Source organism: Emydura macquarii, unplaced genomic scaffold (assembly GCF_026122565.2).
Source record: "Emydura macquarii macquarii isolate MOO-44397 ecotype Brisbane River unplaced genomic scaffold, CSIRO-AGI_Emac_v2 contig_431, whole genome shotgun sequence".
Taxonomy (NCBI): domain Eukaryota; kingdom Metazoa; phylum Chordata; order Testudines; family Chelidae; genus Emydura; species Emydura macquarii.
In genome coordinates this window covers 3,326,438-3,334,227 of record NW_027130568.1, presented here as the reverse complement: position 1 = coordinate 3,334,227, position 7,790 = coordinate 3,326,438, and positions in this window count along the sequence as shown.

Genomic DNA, 7,790 nt, shown 5'->3' with positions numbered 1-7,790 from the left:
GGGCAGGACTCCCAGGAGCTGACCATCCACTGGCACCTGAAACCCCTTGCAGGGGGACATTTCACCTCATACTTTTGATAAATGTTATACTTCCCTTGACTTGTGCCTGGCATCTCCTTCCTAATGATGAACGAAAGATGTTTTTAGGTTCAGGATTGAACCCCATGATTCACAGCACATGAAACTGAATAGTGTGTAACTGTCTGGTCCCAGGATACTGCAAACACTTTTCTAGCTGTCTTCTACCAACACCCTTTCCACCTCCAGGTTCAGAAATATCCAAAATCCCAGGGGTAAACAGAAGGGACGGGGAAGGAATAGAGTTGGTCTTACAGAAAGCACTGCTAGTTTTCAACACAGCAGAAGTCTAAAACACAGAAGAGGGTAAAGGGAAGGTCTTTATGAAACACAATTCCAGTAATAAAATAGGCAATGACAGCATCTGCCACTAATTCTGTGCATAAATGGCACCTCCTTCCCTCCTGAAACCTAAACCAGTTTCAACTGTAGTAGAGATTAGTGCTCTATAACATCCACTAAGTGCACTTAGTATGAATGACCATCAATGGTCAAAAACCAGAATGGCTAATACTTCCCCCCTCACCCAGCTGCCCTCCAAACAAACATGAGATTGTGTTCTCCCAATACCAGGTTTGTAAACAAGTGTGAATATTGCAGACAACAAACATTGCACAATGACTGCATTACATCTTGGCTGTCACCCTCCAGACCACAAAACCATTTCTGCAGTCACTATAACTGAATCAGACAAAGCAGTTTTGTCAAACATATCTCTACTTATGGCCAAGATACAGTCAATTGATTTGAGAATCTAAGTGCATCTCCACTCATAAATCAGGAAGTAAAAATGAAGGACTTTATTGGTAAATGGTCAGAATTTTGTGGATAACCAATACATTCTGCTGCAAACCTCTTAGATCCGAGGTTCAAAGGTAGTAATGTTAGTGATAACATTATTACAGCATTTGACTAGATTACTAAACAAGCAACACACTTAGCACTAGATGTGGGGAAAATATTTCAAATGGTGCAGAATACTGTACATCTTCAGGTATTTGGTTCAGGTGTGCAACCTCGGAATCTGCCTTGCATATTGCTTTGACAACATGGTACAACAGAACGTCTGACTCCTCTTGCTTTTCATGTGCTTCAGATTGCTCCACTTTTTGCAGCATGTGAAAGACACCAATCAATGTTTGGAAATATACGCACACAATCAAGAAACAGGCTATCATATGAATGAGTTGAGAAGTTTGATCCAATTTGTGCAAATCTTTAGTTTAATGACATATGTGAAGATCATAGTGAAAGTTCAGAAGCAGATGTTGTGGATCTTTTAGACACAGATTCTGATTAGAGAAGTCAGAAAGAAAAACTTGAGCAATGCTAGCATTTCCAAGATTATATTAGTAACTAAACTGTTATATTATACTTGTTTATAAAATGGCTAGTTTTGCTTACAGTTATAATACTTACTTTATATATGACGATGATGATGCACTATTAGTCTGGTGTTTATTAGAAAATTTGGATATGTATCCAAATGTACAGTTGGTCCTTAACATGCTGTGTTAACTACATAATAAAGAATAGATTTAGGGATGTTTATTTTCTGAGCTCTTTTTTCTCTAGAAACGTAAGTGTCTTCTGTATCCGCATTATAACAGCAGATCTCTATTAACGTACTGTTTCTGAGCCCTTCGGATATAACCTTCCTTTTTGTTTACAAGTCAACAATATTGATGCTTTCTATTTTCAACATTTCCCCCCATATTTTGGAGTTATGTCAGCAGACAAAAATAAAACAAAACCAAAAACCCACGCAGGTACCTTAGTGCGTAGGTCCAGCTCTAATACTAAGTATATTTGTCATTTTTCAAAAGTAAAGAAGTTATACTTATTTACTTCATAAATATACCTAGCAGTACTTTCTACATGTTAACTAAATTAAACATAATACATTTCTTAATCCTAAAGAAGGAAATATAGTTTCAATTAGCAAGTAACTACTGTAGATATTTCAATTTTCCAAAAAATGTATGTTCCCCCTATGCCTCCTCCCACACCCAAAATATTTTGGTTTTCCTCTATGCCTTCCAAATCTCTGGGAATTTTACATCTCTAAACCCAACTCTAAGGTGATAATCCAGTGGAGGTGTCCTGTTTTATTTTTCTTTAATATGTGCAGTTTCGTATGAATGAATGGCTAATGACCTTCAGCTACAGGCAAACCAAACCCTCTCAAAGCTATGTAGCCTCACAAGTATGTGTCAATATTTTCTCATGTACATTTCCAGCAGCTATATGGGATATGAAGGTGTCCCTTAGCATAACCAGGTATCTCCTTCTGCCCCTGTGCTGCACCAAGATGTGTGGGTGTGTGGCATCCCTGATTTCCCATGTCCTCTGGGAACCAGGACCAATGTGCATGTGGGTGAGATCCATCTGCCTGTACAGAATTTGTAAGCCAGACTTATCCTATACCCCCTCAGGATGGAAGCACTTCCCTTTACACTTACAAACGTTGTGGAGTGTGCAACAGACATTGATTATACGAACAGTGTTTGTCACATTGGCATCTATATGGGTGTGCAGGAAGCAGTAACAAGTTTTCAGCCTAACAAAAAAGCACTCCATCACCACTTTTCAGCTACTGAGATTTCTACGGTCATTGATGTTGGGGTACAGTTTCATGAGCCAAAGCAGGAGTGGGTATGTGGGGTCCCCCAAAGTAGCAGTAGGCACAGATACAGTCTGTAGAACAATATCATTTCTGGGGAATAAACTCAGCCAGAGGTTAGGGGTCAATTATAGGAATGGGTGGATGAGGTTCTGTGGCTTGCAACGTGCTGGAGGTTAGACTAGATGATCATATTGTTCCCTTCTGATCTTAAAGTTTGAGTCTATAAGTGCCTTCTTCACCCTGCAAATTCAATCCTGATCTGTTCAGTACCCTGGCATCATGAACCTTGTATTCATGAATCTGCCTCTGTGAGCCCCCAGGCCTTGCAGAATGAGTGAATAGTAACCTTTTTGGTTCATAGATTTGCCCCTTGTGAAGGGCAAAGTATTGGGATATGGTGACATCTATGGCTGTTGCACAATTCAGTAACCCATCCTTTCAAATCCAGCTATTATTTCTGGAACTTTCCTTATTTACCTGTGGGTAAATCACAGTATTAATTGCCTCACAAACCTGCACAACCCCAAATTCATTATAGGTCTGCCAGTAATCAGCTCCCCATGGCAATAGTGGAAGCTTCTACATGGCAATATTTTGAGCAGGGGGTTGGACTAGGTGACCTCCTGAGGTCCCTACCAACACTAATCTTCTATGATTCTATGAATAGAAACCCACTTCTGAACTGGTATGGATCCCCTGAGTTAAGTGTGCTAGCACTGGAGGTGTGATGAAAGTTTGTCACAAATCTCCATGAAGGTTTGTTTCCTCATTTGGAAGTTCTGAAGCCTTTGCAGGTCCAGGTTTCCAAAACTGTGATTCCACCACATCATGTTGGTTCTCTTGTACCTGAAGTGACAGTCCACCCATGCACATACCATGGCAATACTAGTATTCACCATATGTGTTCCATGTGAGCTGAATGAATTGTCACTGACCCTCGAGGTCAGCTGCCTTCAATGCGTCAGTTCTGCCCAAATTCCATCCAGCATCTTGTCGATTGCCTATCCACTGCATAACCATTTGTCCTGCAATAAGGAGTAGGAACAGAACCAGATCATTGTCTCATTGCTCCATGTCTTCTACCCAGTTTTGCAGGGAATAACGGTAAGGGGCAACGTGATCAAAACTGGCATAGACAAAGGTATGAAGGTTGGGGACAGTACCAAAACCACACTGCAAAGTGGTTCCTAGAGTACCTCCCTGTGATGCACAGGGCTCTGGGACACCACCCCTGAAATAGTAACATTAGCATTCTGTATCAACAGCAGCAGTGTGGATGCAGGTATACACATGAACATAGCATTATACCATGTCTAGCACAGCATAATGTGGACACTCTGCATTGATATAAAGAGCATATATGCAAGCAAGTACATGGTCCAGTCCTTGAGTATACATGTGTGATGGGGTGTACCTGCCCCACGCTGGACAAGGAGAGGTTAACCTTACAATGTGGGTTGAGGAAGCTATGCCTCCCACCCCTGCTGGGCATGCTCCAACTGGGACCACTGTATAAAAGAGAGCAGCCTACCCCAGTCTGGGCTGACAGCTAAGAAGAGAGTGTGTGTGGTGCAAGGTCTTGCCTGGGAGCTGTCAGAGCCCCAGACTATAGAGGCTAGGCATGTTGAGATCCAGGTGAATATCCAGCTAGATGCAGAAGCCCATGAGAAGGAGGAGTCATTGGGAACTTCACCTGCTGACTACCCCGGAGGAACAGAGGGCCTGTGGACTACAGAGCAGGTAGACAGGGTAAGAAGTAGCCGAGGGGAACCAGACATTGATCCGGTTGTGGAACCGGGAACAGAATCAGAGTGTTTCGGACAGATCCCTGCTGACCCAGTAGCAGATACACTTGCCATTGATAGGTGTCTGTGCTGGTGGAGTAGAAAGGGCCTGGGTTCTCTCTACCATGGACACCAATGTACCCCTGATGGCGGCCCACCCCCTGCCTCGCCACTAGGTCATACTGGCCTGCTCAGGAGGGCGTCCCTACTGTCTCTGGCTGCTAAGTCATGCCACACTGCACAGAGAAGGGAGGGTCCATTGACCTTAGTTATTTAGACTATACTGCCCTGAGAGGCAGAGTGACACATTGTATTTGACTGCAGAACCATAACGCCCCCCAGGGTTTATAGGATGTACCTGCCCCATGACAGCATGTCAGTTTGGAGATGTAGCTTCAGTTGCAACCTCATTTCTTCTTCTGTAACTTTCTCCTATTGATTCCACAACCAACATCTAAATGAAGCACTGGCTGCTTGGGTACATTTTTTCATTTCATTCTAAAACCCCAGATGACGTAAGAAAAAAAGCATGTTTTTTCTCACTAGCACCAAGTCTTGTTACTTTAATCTGTTGTATTTAAGAGGAGAATCCGGCCATCATGTTTCCACTACATAACCATTACCTAAATACTGAACCTTATGTTTCATCAGGAAGGATGGAGGCTAAAAGGAGCAGGTTCAGTAGTGGCTTAATTATAGGAGTCTCAAACCTGGAAGAATTAACTGACCCATTTTGATGGGCACTTTCCCATGCCAAATTAGTAAATGCATCGCACTGTGTAAAAACACATCACCCTAATACCGTTCTTTATAAAATACTGTAGTAATTTTCATTTAATGCTGAAATTATCTCATTTTTTTTTACCATCATTAAAAATATAAGCCCTCTTAGAATACGAAAAGCATATATTATAATGAAATGGATTAAATTAATAGAACCAAACAAACTCTCTCCAGATGAAAATATTTATGATATATTTGCCTTAACAATTTCCTTTTTAAAGAAAAACCAAAACAAAAAAGTAACTGCAGCAGTTGTGCAATAGTATGTATTCATAACAAGTGTCTGATGTTTTTTGAAATAGGCACATTTTCAACATTCAGAATTATGTAGCTTAGAAAAAAGGTTTTGTTCCTCATCTAATTTTGCATATTCAGATGTTTTTTCTCCTCAGGCTGCAGGGTGCTAAATATTTTTTTTATTTGCATAGCTGTTAAAGAAATGTTCTTTTGTTACACAGGTTTGATGGTTTTGTAGTGTGAAAACTGTCAATCACTCTGATCTAAATGGATAGTCCCAAAAGTCATTTTGCTTAGATTCATTTACAGTCAACTGATCTGAACGATTTTCAGTTTTCATTTTAAAACCAGCAATCATTTGCTATAGTTGCCACTATTTGCTGCAGAGATATCCAAGACAAACATACCGAGAGGTACAAAGGGATTTCACAGACATTTATTTTGAAGGCTGAGTGGTTTGGCAGCAAAAGCAATGATTTTTGCACCTCTGTGACTATTCTTAAAGTCCTATCTAAAATACGCCATGAAATAAAGTTTTGTTAAAATTATTTTCAATCCATCTGATTCCATAGCATATAGCATTTACATCACAAACTGTAAGCACAAAATATAGCACAGTCTAGTCCATATTATAGTCTTTTGTGAAGACAGAAAGCATGAAGAGTGCTATGATAAAATAACCCTTTTAAGTCAAGGTACATTAGAATTGCAACACAATGGAACACATTTACTAAGACTGGAAGTTTATACTTACATAGAACAAGTATATTAAATGAGTATCATAGAGCTGTTCAGAAAACTTTGATGGAACCATTTTTCTGCTAAAAATGCAGTTCCATCAAAGTGAAAAAAATCTTCAAAAAATCATGCTGATTTTGCCAAATTTTATTTTTAGAGGAAATAATGCATGGGTAGGGAGGAATGTTCTGACAATGTCAAAATGTCTCATTTTGTCTTTTTGGAATAAAATATTTTGATTCTTTTTGAAGATGGGGAAACAGACACAGAAGACCTTGAATGACTTGCCCAAAACCAGAGACACAAGCAGGGTTCGTTCAGGAGTTCCACTTTTAGTCATTATATTCAAATGGCTGAAAAAATTGTGCACTTAAATTCTAATCATTTGAGCCTTCACAAATAGTAATGCACTGGTGATTAAGTGCTAAGCCTACTTTTTTGGATGGGGAAGTTGCATTCCAGGGGGAGGGGGAAAATAAGTCCTGAAGCTTAGTATTCACCTTTCTCTTATAGGGATATTTGGATGAAATGGAATGACGTGTGATACACAGGAGTTCAGACTAGATGATTTAATGGTACCTTTAGGACTTAAACTCTATGAAACTAAAAAAATTGACACCCATTTTAAACCTTTACATACACAAGCTGCAGTGTCTGTTTGATTACAGATGTCTCAAACCTGAAAGAAGGAAAAAAATATTGACCCATCATCCTTTCTCCAAAGATTATTTATTATATGGATGTGACAAGGTGCTGGCTGCACCCTGGGGGTTAAGCCAGCCTGCTCCCACTATAGCCCAGGGAGAGATCCTTCCCACCCACGCCTCAGGCCATCCAGTGGAGCGTGAGCCTGCTGCTCCATCTGCTCATGTACCTTTCTGCCACCCATCCTTCTCTGCTGGAGAACTGGAAGGATTTGGAGGACAGGGTAGCTGAGTGGCTCCGGAGGTGGGATGGACTGCTCCAGATGGTCTTGTCCATACTCTGGTGCCAATGCAACACCCTGGTCCCTGCCCTGAGTTTCTTGGCCTACCTCCAGAAGAGCATTCTGGTGTTCTTCTGGCCAGGACAGCACTGGATCTCTGCAAGGGACCTGAGTCTCCCCCTGGAGGATGGGGGACAGGACCTGTGCTGCGTCCACAGCCAGGTCCACACCTTCCGCCTCCAGGCCCTGCAGAGGCTCCTGTATAGTGCAGGTAGTCTGACATGGAGAGCGCTGGTGCACACCTTCCTCCACCACCTCCAAAGGCTCCATTATGACTGGCAGCTCTTTTTTCTCCACCTGTGGGGTCTTCCGTGAGACCTCTCCGAGCTGCCAGTCTTCTATCAGGACCTCGTCCGGAGCTGGAGGCTGGTCTCCACATCCAGGTCCTTGGCGGCCACCGAGGGGGTGGATCTCCTTGTGAAGCCCCTGCTACACAACCCCCATCTCAGTGTGCAGGTGATGGAGTGCTACTTGGTGCGTCAGAAGTTGGTCCTGGCAGGAGTCACCAAGATTGGAGACCTCCTGGACTAAGACCGGGGGGATGGATGGATCCCCAAAT